This window comes from Cavia porcellus, unplaced genomic scaffold (assembly GCF_034190915.1).
Source record: "Cavia porcellus strain 051 isolate PalLab524CR breed Dunkin Hartley unplaced genomic scaffold, mCavPor4.1 scaffold_29, whole genome shotgun sequence".
In the NCBI taxonomy this organism is placed as follows: Eukaryota; Metazoa; Chordata; class Mammalia; order Rodentia; family Caviidae; genus Cavia; species Cavia porcellus.
Genome location: NW_026947512.1, coordinates 3,565,322 through 3,585,189, shown reverse-complemented (window position 1 = coordinate 3,585,189; position 19,868 = coordinate 3,565,322). Strand labels below are relative to the sequence as shown.

Genomic DNA, 19,868 nt, shown 5'->3' with positions numbered 1-19,868 from the left:
CCCGGATGGGTTTACTTGTTTTAGCCTGAGGGAGGAAACGTGGCTGCTCCAGATGCTTCCATGCTCCGCACGCGGGTCCTGGAGGCCGGAGAGGCTGGCAGCACCGCAGACGGGGCGTTCCACGGAGAGCAACAAAGCCTCCGCTCCTGCGGGCACGGCTGCTTTTTTAATAAAAATGTTATTGCAGCATAGTTATTGATGTTTTTGGTAAACAAACTTCAGTGAAGGATCAGTGATCCAAGAGACCTGAGTTTCTAGCTGTGGGAAGTTACCTTTACTCCTTCTGTGTTCCACTGACTCTTCGCACCTTGGTTCATGGCTTCACTGTCCATTGACCTCATCAAGGCAGAAACTTCACATCTGTTCTCCACAGTGCCTGCTCTCATCCTCCTAAGGCTTTCCTCATATACCCAACCTATCTTCTAAGTAAATAAACTTACTAATGTGTATCTACTTCTACATCTGCTGTATGTGTATGTATCAGAATCTCCTCTGTCTCTTCTAAAGCTTGAGCTTCTCCACTCAAAAGTATCAATGACTTGGAAGGCTGAGGTGGGAGGATTGTTTCAAGTTTGAATCCGGGCTGCAAAGTGAGCCTAAGCCCAGCCTGAACGGGGTAGCAAGACCCTGCCTCAAAAAGACCAAAAAAAAAAAAAAATCTCCGCGGCTCAAGGTGAGCCTACAACCTCCTTAGCATTTTTATGCCCTCCTCATCTCTGTAATCAGCTTTTCTTCTATTTCCCTGAAAAATCTCCTCTAACGGCCAATTTCACTTTGCCATGCCCACGTATCTCCAGCATCTCGTGTCTTCGTGTGTCATGGTCCATTAGCCTGCAAAGTCCCGCCTCTGTCTTCATCATGTGGGCAGCTCTTAGAAAGGGCTGGCTTCAAATCACAGCACAAGCGCGGTCCTTCTGCCAGGGGTGCCTTGGTGCTCCCATTTCACGCCTGCGGCACAGACATCGCCTCACCCAGTGGTCTTTAAGGTCCGCTTTCCCAGCTCATGCCCAGTAAGGCAGAGCACTAGGCTTCCTCGGGGGAAAGGGCGGTTAGTGGGAGTGGCAGAGGCCACTGTCTAAAGCGCTTGAGAACTGACCATGAGGCTTCTCTCCAGCTGGCAAGGAGGGTCTCATGGTGGCACAGCCAAAGCCCCAAATGGAGATTCCACACACCACACAAGGGGGGACGCTGGAGATTTCCCTGAACCTGTGTTAGACTTCATCTGAGTAACGAGTAAACTTTTGTTGGTGAAGTCTTTGAGCTCTGAGTTTTATTAGCTACTGTAGTGTAACCTGGTCGGTGCTGTATATCTCTGTTTAACCTTTTATTATGCTTAATTACAATAAATTTTCCTCTATATTGTAAACGTCCAAGTTCAGATGCTGTGCCTTAGTTCACACCTAATACAATGTTATCACCAAAGCCGAACTTGTTGAAAACGGATTCAGCATCTGCAAACTTCATTTCCAAAGCCAGGCCTCCCATGTTTCCTCCCAGTTACCAGGGCACCCCCGCTACCTTGTCATTCAAGCCAGAAACCAGGAGCGCCTTTCTCATTGTCCTAAAGTTTCCTAAAGCAGAGGGAGAAAGGAAAGAGAGGAAAAGAAAACAAAACATGATGAGAAAAAGAAAAAATGGCAACAGCGCTTTTGTAAATGCAGGGGGAAAGAGGGGTTGGAGGGAGGGGAGGGGAATGGGAAAAAAATCAAGTTATATCATGTACAGCTACAAATTCCCTATGATAAATGCGAACTTTATGTACACCTAAAACAGACCAATAAACTTAATTTTTTAAAAATGAAATTTTTTGTCTTTTTGAGATAGGGTCTCACTATGCAGTTCAGGCTGGCCTTGAGTTCACTTTATAGCCCAAGTTGGTCTTGAATTTGCAGTGATTTCCTGCCTCAGCCTCCTGAATGCTGGGACTACAGGAGTGTGCCGTGCCCAGCAAAAATAAAGTTTCGTGATTTAACAAATACTTAGGAGGTTCTTATCGTATCTCTTAAGTCCATCTTGAATTTGTCATGTTCTCTATTCTCTGATCTGTCATATTTTCTCTTTTATAGGGATGGTAGTCCCTAGCTTGTTAAATGACCTTCCATTGCTCCTATGTGATTCTTTTTTTGTTTTGTTTTGTTTTGTTTTGGTACTGGGAAATCAAACTCAGGACTTCGTGCTTGCAAGGCAGGTGCTTATGCCACTGAGCTGTGATTCATTTTTTTCTTCAATAAGAGAAATGTAATTTATAATTTGCAAATATGACCATATTACTTCCATACTTAAATAATTCCTGGCTCACCAGCATGGTGGCACATACCTGTAATCCCAGCACTTGAGAGGCCGAGACAGGAGGATCTTTATGAATTCAAGACCAGCCTGGGGGACCAGGGATTTTGTTCAGTGGCATAAGTTCCTGCCTGGCAAGGGCAAGGCCATGAGTTCAATCCCTGGTACAAAAAAAAAAAAAAAAAGGCCAGCCTGAGTTACAAAGTAAGCTCAAGGCCATCCTGAACTGCATAATGAGAACTTGTCTCAAACAGACAAAGAAAGAAAATAAAATTCCTGGCTGTTTAACATTTTCTTCATTAATTTTCAGTAGCCCCTTTCCTTCTTTCTTTCTTTCTTTTTTTTTTTCCGACAGGGTCTCCCTATGTAGTCCAGGCTTACCTTTAACTCACTATATAGGCCCGGCTATCCTCAAACTCAGGCTATCCTTTTGCCTCAGCCTCCTGAGTGCTGGGGTGATAGACGGATGCCACCACACCCAGCTCTGTGTTTCTTATGTACCACTTTGGTTCATTGTAATTATTTAAATTTTTATTCTTCCCACCACATTTCAAGTGTGTTCAAGGCGTTTCCTTGCCTTACCTTTCTATTTTCAGTTTCTGACATGTAATTGGCAGCAAACAAGTATTTGTTGAATGAATGACAGATACTGGATTGGATCTGTGCTTTGTTTTAGGATAGAGGTGAATGAATAAATACAAGGAAAACAGTAGATGCTTTATAGGTATTTACTGAATATATAAGCAACCACGTAACTTTGAGCAAAAAGGAATTTCCAATACATTCTGAAACATTTATCTACACATATTTTTACTTCCAATATTCTCTTCCTCCTTCTATGTCAGTTAAAAGCCTTGCAACTTTTAAAATTCTAATCCATGGCTCACTTACTTATTCATTGGGGAAGGACATTCTTCAAAAGTCAATTCATACTCCATAGCTGAGTTGCATAACATCATCTAAGTTTTATCCTGCATTGTAAGTACGCTGGAACGATGCTTTGCATTTATGTACCCAGTCTTCTTGACTGCACTGTACATTCCACCAGAACTGCAGCCGTGAGCTTTGTTTTTTTGAAACTCTTGCTTTTGCTGTCTTACATTCTTAAGCTTTCATTGCTTCTCATTGTGTTTTGCTAGAGATCTTTTAGTGATAGCTTTTGGAAGATCAGGAATGGGAAAGATAAATGGGAAAATGCTCAGCAGACAGGTATTTAAATGGACCCTGGCTTTGCCTCCAGGTAGAAATGAACTTTTAGGCTGACTTCTAGGATCTGAGCTAGAGATACAAAGTGCTTGGTGTTCATTGTCTTAGTTGTACTGAGCTCTATCCTAAGGTGTATTTTTTCCTAACAACCAACCATATTTAATAGAACACTTATGAGGCGTAAGATACAATAGAAACAAAAGTGGAAGAGAACAGTTTCTTTAAGTTTATTAAAAACCCAGAATGCCCCAAGTGTGATGATTAATCCTGATATGTCAACTTCATTGGATGACAAAATACCTGGCAGATTAGTAAGCCATCTTCTGGGTGTGATTGGGTGGCTTGTGGAGGTGCAGCCTTGGATACCATGCATGGTCCCTCCCCCGTTCTTCTCTGGCAATTTCTCAGCTCTATTCTCCAGGCCTCCATGAAGTAAGCAGATTATTCTGTCGCACATTTCTGCCGTATTTCTGCTTTGGAGCCGGCCAACCATGGACTGAGTTCCTGAACCATGAGATAAATTAAACTTCTCCTTTAAATCGTGAGTGTCAGCGGGCATGGTGGCACATGCCTGTAATCCTAGTACTTGGAGGCTGATGCAGGAGGATTGTTGCAAGTTCCAGACCAGTCTGGGCTACAGTGTGAACTCAAGGCCAGCCTGAATTACATAGTGAGACCCTCTCTCAAAAAGACCAAAAAAAATAAAATTGTGGCGTCAGGTATTGTATCCAAGCAATAGGAGAGCTGATTAATAACGTCAGATAAACCACACCCACTCATTAGAAATAATATTAACATCTAGTTTAGCTTTACTGCCTTTTTACTTTCAATCTTTTTCTTTTAAGCTCTCAGCTACCAGTATTTAAAACCAAAGAAAAATCAAACAAACAAATAAAACAAAACTCCAAAAAATAAAAAAGAAAAAAGAAATCTTGGTTTTTAACTTCAGGTGACCTAGAATGAGACACACCTGGGAGGCTTGGAATTGCACATGCCTGGAATGTATCCTTTGTTATTGGCCACTGCAGTGCTTGCCTGTGTGAAGAGGATCTTTTCCCATGGCAGCTCTGCTGTGGTGGCGGGAGACACATTCTGTTTTCCGTGGCTTCAGTGTTGCCATGTAATTATATATTACAGACGGGAGATAAGCCTGGTCAGGACAGCAGCCCGATGAAAGATTCTTTCATGCACTCCACAGTGATAAAATGTTTTCATAAAGAATGTGCTAAGACGGAAGTTCTAGGACAGAAAATATCCCGACATTTTAGAATAACATAAAGCTGCTCTGTGGCTTAAAAGGATCTTATCCACAAAATGAGGATAAAGTACTTTTCTTAGTTCTTACACTTACCCCCATGAACAATGTTCGAATGGTATACATGCAGAGTGAAGGAAATCCTGCCTTGCAGTTACTGACCTTAAATTTTAAATGTGTAAAACTGTAACATTTTGGAGGAAAAAAAACAGACATAGAAATACAGGATTTTGGCATCTTGTTATGGTGAAATTCCTTGAGCTTTACTGAATACTGAAAATGCTTTCATTGGTATATTACAGGGCAGCGACTGTTAAGTGTACCAAACTTTGGGTATTGAGCTTAATGATTCCTATGTTTAGGTTTCACAATTCATAAATAAATAAATAAAAAGGCAGGGCTCATTTCCCATGCACACACAGCCACAATTTCTATACGTTTTTTTTTTTTTTTTTTTTTTTTTTTTGGTGGAACCATGAATCAAATTCATGACCTTGCACTTGCCAGGCAGACACTTATGCCACTGAGCTAAATTCCTGACTCTTTACAGCCACAATTTCTGAGATACAGCAAGTTCACTTTATAGCTCCTGAAACCTGGAAGCTATTTTTAAACAGTTGTATTGGTCAGTTTTGGTTGCTGTAACAAACACTGTAGCATGGGCAGGGCAGTTTAAAAAACAGAACTTAATCTTTTCAATGTTCTGAAAGCTGGAAGTTGAGGATCAGGCCGTGGCAGTTTGGCTCCTGGGGAGGGCTGCCTTCCTGGTTTGGAGACTTTGGAGACGGCCGCCTGCGCCTAGGTCCTCACGTGGTGGACTGAGAGGAGGCGGCACAGCGGGGTGCTGGTGGAGATTGGTGTCTCTTCTCACGGAGGGACATGAACCCAGCAGACCAGTGTCTATCCTCATGACCTGTTCCAACCCTAATTAACACCTCACAGCCTGTCTCCAAAGCGGAGCTGGGAATTCAACGTATGATGCTGGCAGAGGAGGAACATTCAGTTTGTAACAATAATTTAAAGGTTTTTTTTCCTTGAAGTACTTCTCCTGGTTGGAAGCTGCCAATGTTGCCAATCTGAAGGAGTAATGGGCTTTTCCTAGCTGGTCTTGCCCATGTGACAGTCATTTCTTTTTGTTACAGAATACAAACTAAGACTATAATATAGAACGTGTATTTTTGTGCATTGCTATTTGTGCAGTGTTACTGTATGTAGATTATTTCTACAAATTGTTTAAAATTTTAAAAATTTGAAAAATATTCAAAGCTGGTACTGATAAGCAAAAACATCCCTTCAGAAATAAATGTCACAGCTATGTATGCTGGTACATACCTGTATTTCCAGTTATTCAGGAGGCTGAGGTAGGAAGATTTAAAATTTGAGACCAGCCCTGGGCAATTTAGTGAGTCCTTATCTCAAAATAAAAAAGCACTTAGGCTATAGCTCAGTGTAGCCGGGCATGGTGGCTCATGCCTGTAATCCCAGCACTCAGGAGGCTGAGGCAGGAAGATCGTTGCAAGTTCGAGACCAGCCTGGGTTACAAAGTGAGCTCTAGGCCAGCCTGAACTGCACAGCGAGACCCTGTCTCAAAAAGAAAAAAAACAAACATAGCTCAGTGTTCCCTAGGCTCAATTCCCATTGCCACAAATAAATAACTCATCATTTCGGACATAATTATCAAACCTGTAAGGATGTTCATTTGAGATGAACAGATGATACATGTGAACTGATGTGTGACACTTGCTGTTCCCCAGTCAGTGCAGGGGCAGAGGCAGAACTGCATCATGGTGGTGACAAGGACTCAGGAGGTAGACGGCCGTGACGAGACTCAACTCTGGCACTTACAAGCTGTGTCATCTTGAGTGAGGTACTGAACCTCTACACCTGTATTTTGTCATCTACTAGAGGGGCATGAGCTAATATCACAAATACATACCTGGTAGGATTGTCACAGAGACTAAAGGAGGCAGTGTATGTGCAGAGCACTTAAACTGTCATTGCTTTGTGTAAAACCCAGATAAGCATTTGCTATTGTCGTGGAGCACAAAGAGCGCTGGCCCGTGGGTCATACGTACTGAGTTTGAGTTCCATGTTCATCAGCAGCTGAAAGACTCTGGACAACTTCCTTTCTATTGCTCTAGTTTCTTTGCCTGAAAATGGGGATTATTACAAATATGAAGACTAGTTGCAATGGTAGAGGTAAGATGCTTAGAAGTGTGTCTAGCACACAGTAAGTGCAGAGCAGATCGCGGCTGTGGATGTTATGTCCATATTAGAGAGACTGAACCACATACATGTTTCCTAACTTACAAATGCAACGTGAAGTGATAAATATGGCATCAAATGAAGGATGTTATATCCTGTCTCAGCAGCTTGGAGAATAGCAAGATCACATATTTTTTTTTACAATTTTTTTTTATTGGTACCAGGAATCGAACTCATGACTGTGCGCTTGTAAGGCAGGCGCTTATGACGCTAAGCTAAATCCCCAGCCCCAAGGTCACATATTTTTAGTAGTAACGTGACCCCAATCACCTGTCTTGCTTATTAGAAGAACGTCTTGCTTTTTTTTTTTTTGGCTCCTGTGTCTTGTTAAGTCGAGGACTCGGGGGCTGCCGGTGAGTCTCGAGGGGTCAGCTCTGATGTCTTGCTCTTTTGGAAGGCCAGTGCTGCCCATATGGAGCCCATTGTGGTGGTCAGACAGGTGCTGCTGCCAAGTTTCCCTTTGCAGTTCGCACAAACCAGAATCCTCTTCCTCATCTCCCTAATGTACAGCAGTCTTTATGATCTGAATGAGGAAATCAAGGTGTCAGTTGTTAGCAAACAGAATAGTAACAAAGAGAACTAGAAAATCTGCAAATGTTTGGAAATTAAGCAACACATTTGTAAGGACCATAATAAAATTTGCCATAGAAATTAGAAAATATTTTGAATAATAATTCTAAATCACATCAAGACTTGCAAGATGTAGCTAATGTAATACATGGAGGGAAACTTTTATCTTTAAGACTATGAACAAAGAAATAAATGACTTTAATTAATTATCTAAGATTACATCTCCAGAAGTTAGAACAGGATATTGAACTCAAAGTTGAAGGAAGGAAATAATAAAAAAACATAAAATGACTTAATAAATAAATAACAGAGAAATCTTTTGGCAAAAAATTTTGGCAAAGTCATAAACTGGTAATTTGTAATAACTATTAAAACTGATCAGCCAGGCATGCTGGTGCACGCCCGTAATCCCAGTGTAACAAAATTAGTGAGACAAGAGTTAGGATTCTATTAGGTAGTAAGAACAGCAGCCCCAAAATGGAGTCAGCAAGCCCAAAAGCAATGGTCTGAGTCACAACCTTCCAGGTATCTTACAAAATCATCTGCCAGGTGTCCTACAGCTGTCTGGGACCTTCCCATTCCCCAGAGCATGTTCATACAGGACGCTGGCTCAAGGGTACACAGGCCCTGTGCGGACCCAGCGTGAGCACTGCATAGGCTGGAGCCTAAAAGATGCACAGTCTCCTACAAGGTAGAGATTTCATGTTGCTCACACAGTGGTGAGACCCTTCTAACCTCTTTAAAACTTCTACACCAAGAGCCTTTTTGGGTGTCTTACTCTGAACCCCCTCCAGGCTAGTGGGAGCTTTACTTCCTGGCCTTTGTATCTTTTATTTTCTTCCCTTTATAATTTTAAAATAAATTTGCTTGCATCTACCTCCTCTGTCTGTGGAAGTGTCACCATGGGATACCACCTTGGCATTCTGGCAACACCAGCACGTGGGAGGACTGCATCTAGTTCAAAGCCAGCCTAGGACAGCCCGAACTACATAGCAAGACCCTCTCTCAAAAGAACAGCACCCCCCTCCCACCAGACCAAAAAACAAAACAAAAACAGCAAAAACCAAAATACCTGATAAACCATAGAAAGCAAAAGAGAGAACACAGGGCTGGGGATTTAGCTAAACGGCACAAGCACTTGCTTTGCAAGCATGTAGTCGTGCGTTTGATCCCTGGTACCAATAAAAAAAAAAGAGAGAGAGAGAGAGAGAGAGAGAGAGAGAGAGAACACAAACATCAGGAATGAATACAGTTCCTACCATATTAAAAAGAAAAAAGTAAACTTTGTGTCAATGAATTTTGAAAAATTCTTTGAAAAACACAATTTCCTAAAACTAAGCATAGAAGAAATACAAAATTTAAATAGTATGATAGTACTAACACACACACAGCCTAACTGGTGTCACTGATTAAATCTTCCAAATATTTAAATGAAATATACTTAAAATGACTCTTCTAAAAAACAGAGAAATAGGAATACTTCTCAATTTGTTTTAAAGGTCAGCATGATCTTAATACTAAATCCTGAGAGGTATGCCTAGGTTTTCTTTAGAAAAATGATAATAGAGAATATTACAGGGCAATTTCTCTCATCTGACATAGACAAAATAATCCTAAATAAAATATTAGAAACAATACAATCATATTGAATTTATTTTAGGAATGTGACTTTGGTTTAACATTAAATCATCAGTGTAATTCTCTGTATTAACAAAATAATATTATATGATATTATGGTAGAAGCATCATATGTACTTTTCAATAGATGCAGAAAAATCATAATGAATTCTAACCTTCACAGTTTAAAAGTATTTATCAAACTAGGGTGTGAAGAGAGAGTCTTTAATTAAACAAAAGAAAAATACAAAACATGTACAACAAACATTTCCTTAGGGGTAAGGTATTGAAAATTCCCTGAGACCAGGAACGAGATAAATGTGTCCACTGTCCCCATTTTACTTTATCTTTATATTAGGTGCCATAACAAGTCCGAGTAGACAAGGAAAGATCTAAAAGGTATCGAACATGGAAAATAAAAAACAGATCTGTTACTATGCACAAATGATCTGATTGTATAGATGGAAGCTCTAGGAATTTACAAACTATTGGAAATAAGTGAATTTTTTTCTATTTAACATTTTACTAGGCTACTTATTTAGGGGATTTATACAAAAAAATGTTGAAGAAGAAAAAAAGGCATCCAAGTTGAAACTAACAAAATTATCACAAGTGATAATGCATTCATTGATAACCATAAAGGATCCAGTAAGAACTAATAGATTTTAATGAGTTCAACAAGGTTACAGGGTACAAGATTCATGAACATAAAATCAATTGGGCTTCTGTACATTTGTGAAAAATTCAAAAATGAAATTTACAATAGCATCAAGAAGTACAAAAGAAAATTATTTCTGAGACAGGGTTCTACAACACAGTTCAGGATGGCTTTGAATTCACCAGTTAGTCCAGGGTAGCCTTAAACCTGTGGCAGTCTTCCTGCCTCAGCCTTCCAACTGCTGGGCTCACAGGCATGCACCACCATGTACAGCCATAAAATATTTTTATAATTAATTTTATTGGTACTCTTTTTGTCTTTTTATATTATATAGTATAATATAGTTTAACTCACTTTGTAACCCAGGCTGGCCACAAGCTCACAGCAATCCCGGTTTCAGCCTCCTGAGTGCTGGGATTACAGGTGTGCAACACCGCACTAGGCTGCTGATACATTTTTGCATACATAATGATCTCATTTATTGTAGGGAGTCTGTACTTGTACATGATACAGTTTAATTATTTTTTCCCATTCTCCTCCCTTCCCTTCAATTGTTCTTCCCCCCTACATTTACAAAGCTTTGGTTATATTGTTTTTCTTTCATTCTTTTTAACTTTTTTCATCCCTACTCCCTTCCTTACCTTCATCTGCCCCCTCTTTTGTTCTTCTTCCTATTTAAACATTTTTGGTGGGCTGGGGTATAGCTCAGTGGTACAGCACCTGTCTGACAAGCACAAGGTCATGAGTTTGATTCCCACTACCAATAAATAAATAAACAAACAAACATTTTCTTCCCATTTCCCAGTATCTATTCTCCAGTTTGTCCTTATTTACCTTTTGGATTTCTTTTTTTTTTTTAATTTTTTTTTTTTTGTCTTTTTCCTTTTTATCGGTACCAGAGATTGAACTCACGACTACCTGCTTACAAGGCAGGCTCTTATGCCGCTGAGCTAAACCCCCAGCCCCTCCTTTTGGATTTCTTACATGAGAAATCAATGCAACATTTAAACCTGTATGTCTGGTTTATTTCACTTGTGCATCAGCTTACCTAGCAATGTCTCAAGGTTATCCTTCTTTGTGGCAGAAGAGTACTCTACTGTTTGTACAAACCGTATTATCCACTCATTCATTGATAGGCATGTGGACTGTTTCCAAGATTTATCTATTATAAACTGTGCTGTCATAAATATGAGTGTTGCATATGCACCACTATGGTATGTTGCTTTTAACTCCTTTGGGAAGTTACCTAGAAGAAAAATAGCTGGGCCAAATGGAAGTTCTAATTTTAGTTTTTAGGTTTTTGTTTTAGGGAAATCCCATACTGATTTCCACCAACAGTGGAAAAGGGTTTCTTTTTCCCCACAGCCTCTCTAGGATCTGTTATTTGCTGATTTCTTGAAGGCAGCCATTCTTTGTGGAGTAAGACGGAATCTCAGTGTTGTATAAATTTTCATTTCTCAAATGACCAATGATGTTGAGCATTTTTTTCACGTATTTATTTGCTGTTTGTACTACTCGCCTGAGAAGTGTCTATTCATGTCAGATGCCCATTTTTGGATTCAATATTTAAATTTGGGGGATCTGATTGTTTTGAGTTTGTTTTTTTTTTTATGGTACTAGGAGTCAAACTCTGGACCTTGCACTTACCAGGCAGACATGTGTGCCACTGAGCTATATCCCCAACCCTTAAGTTTTTAATGTACTCCAGATATTAGTTCTTTGTCTGAAAAATAGCTGGTAAAATTTTTTTCTCATTCTGTGGGTTGTCGCTTCACTGTGTTGGTGGTTTCCTTTGCTGTGCAAAAGCTTTTTAATATGATGTGGTCTTAGTTGATTCTTTTTTTTCTTAAATGAATTTACTTTCTTTTTTTATTTTAAAAAGCAAAACAGAATAAAAGGATAGAAATGATACAGAATTTCTTTTTTTTTTTTTTTTTTTTGTCTTTTTCTTTTTTATTGGTACCAGGGATCGAACTCACGACTGCCTGCTTGCAAGGCAGGCGCTTATGCCGCTGAGCTAAATCCCCAGCCCCTTAGAATTTCAAAAAATAGTAGGAAATTACCACTAGTTAATATATTGCATATTGTTATCTTAGAAATATTGTTCAGGTTACAAAATCTAGGCATAATCCTAGTTGATTCTTTGTACTATTTCCTGTGAAACTGGGACTTTGTTCATAGCCTTTGCCATATGTACATCTTCAAAAGTTTTACCTGTTCTATCTTCAAGCAGATTAAATGTTTCTGTTTTAATATTTAGATCTTTGATTAATTTTGATTTTAGCTTAATGCATTGTAAAAGTAAGATATAGATCTAGGTTTGATCCATAGCACCATTTATTAAAGAAGCTTTCTTTCTTCCAATGAAGGTATTTGGTCCCTTTGTCAAAGATGAGTAGCTGACGGTATTTGTCAGAGTTGTTTCTTCATCTTCTATCCAGTTTTATTGATCCTCAGGTCTACATTTTTTTCTTTCTTTCTTTTTTAGCTACTACCATGCTGTTTTTGTCATGGTAGTTTTATAGTATAATTTCAAGTCAGGGAATATGATGTCCCCTGCCTTGCCTTTTTTCCTAGAATTGCTTTAGTTATTGGTTCTGCCTCTCCAAGAACAAGGGATATCTTTTCATTTTCTGACATCTTCATCAATCTCCTTTTTCAGTGTACTGTAGCTTTCAATGTTAAGGTCTCTCACTTTCTTTGTTATATTAATTTCTCAATATTTCATTTTCCTTGTGCTATTATGAAAGGTGTTTTTCTCTAATCTCTCTCTCACTGAGTTCATTTGTGATTCAGAATGCTATTGATTTTTGAGGGTTGACTTTGTATGTTGCTATGTACAAAATTTGGTTATTAAATGTAGGTGTCTTTTGGTGAAGTTTTTAGGGTGTTTTATATAGAGTGTCGTGTCATCTTCAAATAATAATTATTTAAATTCTTCCTTTTCTATCCTCATTCTTTTTATTTCTTTCCTTTGATAATTTCTCTGGCTAATATTTCCAGAACTATATTTAAGGGGACTTGTGATAATGTCTTGTTCTTGATTTTAGAGTGAAAGCTTTTAGTTTTTGACCATTTAATATCATACTAAGTGGTTGTTGGTTTGTCATAGGTGGCTTTTATCAGATTGAAGTAAAGATCTTCTATTCCAATTTTCTTTAGGGTTTTTATTGCAAACTCAGGTTGGACTTCATCAAATGCTTTTTATGCATCTACTGAAGTAGTCATGTGGTTTTTGTCTTTTTTCTGTTCATGTGATGTGTTACATTTATTGACTCATGTATACTGAACTATCCTCACATCCTTGAAATGAATCCTATTCGGTCATGGCATACAATCTTTTTGATGATTTGCTGCATTCTGTTTGCCAGTATCTTTTTGAGGATTTCCGGACCTTTGTTCATTACATTGGCCTGTAGTTCTCTTTTTTGGGATCATTTGCTGGTTTTGATATCAGGACAATGCTTGCTTTTAGGGATGATGTTGGGAATACTGCTTCCCTTTCGATTTCATTGAAGAGTTTGGGGAGTGGCATTAGTTGGTCTTCAGAGTTTTTGTAGAATTCATCAAGACCTGGGCATTTCTTTGTTTTTTTCTGTACCTAGAATCAAACTCATGCTTTCCAGGTAGGTGCTGTGCCATGGAGCCATATCCTTGGCCCTTTGTTGGTAATTTTAAAAAATTACCTTCAGTTTCATTGGTTGCTATTGAATTGTTTAGGAGTTTTATATATTCTTCATTCAGCTTTGATAGCTCCTATGTATCTAGGCACCTATTAATCTCTTCTGAATTTTCCATCTTTTTTGAGTGTAGGTTTTCAGTATAAGTGCTGAAGATTTTCTAGATTTCAACAGACTTTCATTCCTACTGAATGGATTTGGGTCTTTACTTTTATTTTTTATGAGGGTGGCTGAGGGTTTGCCTATTTTATTTAATCTTCCAAAGAACCAACTCCTTGATTCATTGATTCTTTGTATTATTAGTCTCAACTACATTACTTTCTGCTCTGATTCTTATAATTTCCTTCCTCATATGAGCGTTGGGTTTAACTTGTTTTTCTTTTTCTCGAAGTTTGAGGTTTGACATTAGGTTATACATTTGAGTTCACTCTTTTTCTGATGTGGGAATTCACTGCTGTAAACTTCCCTCGTAGGACTGCTTTCACTGCACGATAAATTCTCATATATTTTACCGGCATTACTGTTCAATTGTAGAAGCTAGTTTCTTCTTTCATTCCATCTATGACTCATTGGTTGTTCAAGAGTGTATTGCTTAACTGCCATGTTTTTGCAGTTTTTGAGGTTTCTTTTGCCATTTATTTCCCATTTCATTGCACAACGATCTGATAATATACATGGAATAATTTCAATTCCTTTCCATGTACTTAACCATGTTCTATGAGGTACTATGTGATCTATTCTGGATAAAGACTCATGTGCTGCTGAGAAAAATGTTCATTTTATTGTCATTGGGTGAACACTCTATAGACTAAGTCTATTTGTTCAGAGGTTTGGTTCATGTTTGATACTTCTTTGTTGATTTTTTTTTTTTTTTTTTGGTACCAGGGATTGAGCTCATGACCTCATGTTTGCTAGGCAGGTGCTTAGGCCGCTGAGCTATATCCCTGGCTCTTTGCTGATTTTTTGTCTAGTTGATCTATCTACTTGTGACATAGGGTATTGGTATTCTCCATTAGTGTATTAGTGTTAAACTTGTTTTTCATATCTATTACTGTTTTTTTTTTTTGTTTTGTCTTTTTCGTTTTTATCAGTACCGGGGATCGAACTCACGACTGCCTGCTTGCAAGGCAGGTGCTTATGCCGCTGAGCTAAATCCCCAGCCCCTATTAATGTTTGTTTTATGTAGTTGGTTCACCAGTGTTTTGTGTGTATGTATTTATGACTGTTATCTTTTTCCTCTTGGATTGTTTCCTTAACAAGTATATAGTGACCTTCTTTATCTCTTCTGATCATTCTTAGCTTGAAATTCACTTTGTCTACAAATAGAGTAGCTACTCCTCCTTTTTCCAGGTTCCTGTTTCATGGAATATAGTTTTCTATCCTTTGATTCTCAGTCTATGAATTTCTTTTTGAAATAATCATGTTTCTTGTATGCAGTATGTTGTTGGATTCTGTCTTGTTTCATTTTGCTAACCTGTTTCTTTTGACTGGTAAATAGAGACCATTCACACTGATGGTTATGACCATTAGGTATTAACTAATTCTTATCATTGTATTATTTTTCTGTTGTTGGCTCCCTTTCCTTCCCATCAACTTACTTGATTGCCTTTCCTGGTGAATTCATTCTGTTGGACTATTTGGAATTGGTGTCTTCATTGTCTTTTTCCAAAATATCCTTCAAAACTTTGTGGAGGGCTCGTTTGGTGGTCATGAATTTATTCAGATTTTTTTTTTTTATCATGGAAGTATCTTATTTCTCCATTAGTTTTGAAAGATAATTTTGTAGAGTACAACAATCTGGGTTAAAGGCTATTTCTTTCTTTCTTACTTTCTTTTTTTTGTTGTTGTTTTTTGTCTTTTTGAGACAGAGTCTCACCATGCAGTTCAGGCTGGCCTTGGCCTCACTTTATAGCCCAGGCTGGTCTCGAATTTGCAACAATCATCCTACCCAGCCTCCCAACTGCTGGGATTACAGGAGTGCACCACCAGGCCTGATTTATGGAGGCTGTTTCTTCTAAGGTTTCAAATACTTTACTCCAAGCTCTCCTTTACTTAGTGGTTTGTGTTGAGGAGTTTGCTGTGATTCTCATAGGTTTTCCTTTATAGGTGATTTGTTTCTCTAACAACTTTTAATACTCTGTTCTTGTGTTCAGTTTCTGGAATCTTGACTTCCATATGCCTTGGTGTATTTTTTTTTTTTTTCTGATCATGGCTAATGAGGTTTTGTGTGCCTCAGTTATCTGCATGTCACTTTCCCCCTCATGATTGGAAAGTTTTCTCCTGTCACTTCTGTGAACAGTTTTTAAAAATGTGCTTTGTGTTGTTTTTTGATTTTTCATTGATTCCAGTTCATCTTATATTCTTCTTTGCATTGTCCAGCAGCTGTTGGTTTGATTATTTTCAAGGTCACTTGCTATTTTTAAGAAATTTTTCATTTAATGATCACCCACTACAGCCCTGTCTTCCTGATCTTTTAGTCTATCTCCACATTGGTTGATTCTGCTGCATGTACTTTCAACAAAATTTTTAATCCCCTGGATATCTGTTTGCATTTATTTTATGGCATCCAGTTCTTCCCTATGTTGGTGACAAGAAGTGACTTTTGTAAGATTGTTGGATTACTGGCTACAAGGCCAATGTACAAAAAACAAGTTGTATTTCTATGTTCTAATACGGACAGGATAAAGACACCAGTATGTAGCAAAACATTTACTGGAAAATGTGGGGGTCAGGAGTTTAGCTCAGTGGCAGAAGCGCCTGCCTAGCAAGTGCGAGGTTGTGAGTTTGATCCCTGGTACTGGAAAAAGAAACTGAATAATGGAAAATGTACAAGATTCTACCTGGTGAACTAAAAGGATTACCAGGAAAATCTAAGGCCTTGGTAAAATGGTGAGGTACATTAAGAGATACAGATGGAAGAATCAAAATGTCTGATTGTTACTTCTTCAAGCTTAATGCAGAGATTGAACACAATTACCAGCAAAACTTTGTGTTGCTTTTCTGATGGAAATTTAGAAGTTAATGCTAATCCTAAAATTATATGGAAATTTAAATAGCCAAGATGGTCTTGGAAAAAGCGTTGGAGAACCTGTATTACTAGTTATTAACACTATTTTTTTTTTTTTGAGACAGTCTTGTCATGTAGTTCAGGCTGTTCTTGAATTCATGACATAGTCCAGGCTGGTTTCTAATTCATGGGGATCCTCCTGCCTTAGCCTTCCAAGTACTAGGATTACACTAAATAGTAATGATAATAATTGTTTTATTTTTGGACACAGTGTTTCATTATTTAGTTCAGGCTGGCCTTGAATTCATTATGTAGCCTAAAATGACCTTGAACTCACAGCAATTCTTCCCCTTTAGCCTCCCAAGCGCTAGGATTATAGATGTGCACCACCATACCCAGTTGTACTGTTATTATAAAGCTACAATGAAGTAAAATATGGATACCTGAAACAGACCACTTAAGTACATAATTGGTAGAAAGATCACACTATAGAGTAATGGTGGAAAAGACATTCTTTTCAATAATGATGTTATAGCGTAGCCACATGGAAAAATATGCCTTGATTTCTATGATAGTTAACTGATTGCATCAACTTGTGCGAAAAATACCCAACTAAATTGGCTCAGCATAGTTGTGGATGTGGGAGCCCCAGCCTACAGGATTGCTTCTGTCTCTTCTTCCTCCAGCCTTTGCTTTCACCTTGGACGTCATCTCCTGGCTTCCAGTGCAGACTCTTCAGCCTCTGACAGAACTGACAAGACGCAGAGTAATAGGTCAAGAAGCAGTTGATTGCCTGCATCTCTTGGGGGACCAGTGTCCACCTGAGAGTGGAGAACAAAGCCCCATTTTCAGTTTTATATTGTCTATCCTATGGGCAACTTTTCATTGGCAGTCAGCTCAAAACAAAGCTACGAAAGCCAAGCAATGATTAAAAGGGAATAAACAGTGATGGGGGTAGGGACTTTAAACAGCTCTTTCCAAGTCTGCTATGCTCCACTGACATTACCTCGCAGCTCAACCTTATGCCTGGCTGGAGTTGAAACCATCCGTCTCAGCTACATCACCCTCCCCAGTGAGCGTGGCTATGCATTTAAGCCGTAGCTGTCCAGTTCCACGCCAGGAGGTGGTCTCCTCTGTTGGGCGCAGGCGCTCAACATACCATACCCTACCCGGGACTAAGGACCACGCCAGCTTCCGCAATGCGCTACGTCCCTCTCCAAATTAGCCACCCCGTGCACACCTCGTGCTCACTTCGTATTCGCCCCGTGCTGACTCTGTGGCAACCCCTGATTGACCACAGCTGGGTATATTAGCCAGAGCCCGCGTCTCATTCCAGCCCTGCCTCCTCGTGGCAGCCCTCGTGGCAGCCTGATTGGCCACAGTCAGATATATAAGCCAGAACCCACAACAATAAAGCGGCAGTTACCTGTTACCCACAAGAGCGTCCTCTGTCTCATTGGGGGGCTGCGCCGGTCACTCCTCTCTCATCAGCACTAACCCTTCAGCCTTCTGGTACAGACCATTTGGCCTCCCAATATAGACACACATGGGACACTATACTGAGCTCCAGGCTTTTGACTGGTCCTTTGGGCCCCTAAAGCACAGATGGGCCTTTTGCACCCTTCTACCCCTGACTATGGGTGGCCATTGCAAGCCAATCTTGTGTATTCTTATATTTGTATATCTTGTATTACATCTGTTTCTCTAGTAACACTGATGGACACAACTACTGTCTCACACCACACATAAGTAAGCGCTAGTTGGATTACAGAGTTAAAAGTAGCTGGGTATGGTGGCATATGCCTGCAGACCCAACTGCTGGAGGCCAAATTCAAAGGCAGCTTAGGCAATATAGTGAGAGGCCAAATATTTAAAAAAAAAAAAAGCCAAAACCAACAACAATATCCAGATCATTGCACAGGTAACAAGCAAGTGACAGCTCAACAGAAAAATTAACAAAAAATGTCACCCCAAAAGGAGGATATCCAGGTGGTTAAAGAATACATGAAAAGTGGTGAGTTCAATTAGTAACCAAGGCATTAGAAATTGAAGGTATAATTCAATACTACACTCTCAATGACGTAATTTATCATCTGTGTGAATACAGGTATCAGAGGATGGGTTGAAACAGCAACTCATATGCAACTAGCAGGAGAACATTCTGACATAACTAGTTTGGAAAACAGTTTGGCGGTATCTGCCAATTTGAATACATGCCTTCCTCTATGACCCATTAATTCCATTCTGAGATGCAGACCCACCAAAAATAAGTGGGCGTATGAGGTTGTGAATAAAATATATCACCAAAGGCCAAGTAAGAATATTGTTAGATTCATATTATAATTATTCATAATAGCCTCAGACTGGAAACAAATGAAATGTCATCAATAGTAGAGTGAATAAATTATAATCTGCACATTAGAATACCATACACAGAAAAGTAATGGACTGCTGCACACAACAGTATGGATTCAGGTCAAAAGTATGATATTGCTCAAAAGAAGTCACTTATACACAAAGTGCATACTGTGGATTTCATTTAAACAGCATTCAAAAGCTAGAAAAACTAACGCTTCGGAAGGTTTTAAGCTACTAAATAGGAACTGATGAAAGAATAAAATATACATTTGGGCAGAATGGGGCTGCTGATTGGCACGAGACAGAATGAACTTTTGGGTCAAAGTGACAGTTTATTTCTAGACTGGTCGGTGATGGTAAAGGTATGTGGATTCTGTGATACCTCAGCCAACCAGTGAATTCTATCTCAGATTCTGTGCAGTTGTCTGTCTGAATATTGTATGTTAATAAAGCAAGCTTATTGAAATGGAAGAAGAATGGGGCCAGAGCACAACTCAGGGTGGAGCACTTGTCTAGAATGCCATGGCCTAGGGTTCAGTACCCAGCACCCTCAAAAAAAAAAAAAAAAAATATATATATATATATAGGCTAGGAAAAGGAATTCTGATAAATAAAAAAGTCATTTTGAATCTTGTTTTAATTTGGTTATTATAATAAAAAGCAAAGATGGGACGGAAAAGTGATTGTTCAAGTATATATATAAATTACAGAGAGAAGTCTCTGAGTTCTGTGGTAGGACCCTAATAATTTCAGTTGGACTTTTGTTGTTGTTGTTGTTGAGTTTTGCAATGCTGGACGACTGAATCCAGGGCCTTCACCCTGAGCTACCTCCCCAGACAATTTTAAAATTTTTTGTGTCAAGACAGGATCTTGTTCAGTTGCTTGAACTTGTGATCAGGGCTCCTGCCTCAGCCTCCCACAGTGCTGGGGTTACAGTCCTGTATCACCCACGCCCAGATTTTTTCT

The 19,868-nt window shown here is 39.1% G+C and overlaps 1 long non-coding RNA gene across 1 annotated transcript; it reads left to right on the top strand.

Annotated features, from left to right (window-relative positions):
• The first annotated feature begins 6,201 nt into the window (after positions 1-6,201).
• Positions 6,202-17,983, top strand: LOC134473921 (uncharacterized). The gene is made up of 2 exons (XR_010044409.1): positions 6,202-6,614; positions 17,231-17,983. It is a non-coding gene; the product is annotated as an uncharacterized LOC134473921 (long non-coding RNA).
• Positions 17,984-19,868: the final 1,885 nt, after the last annotated feature.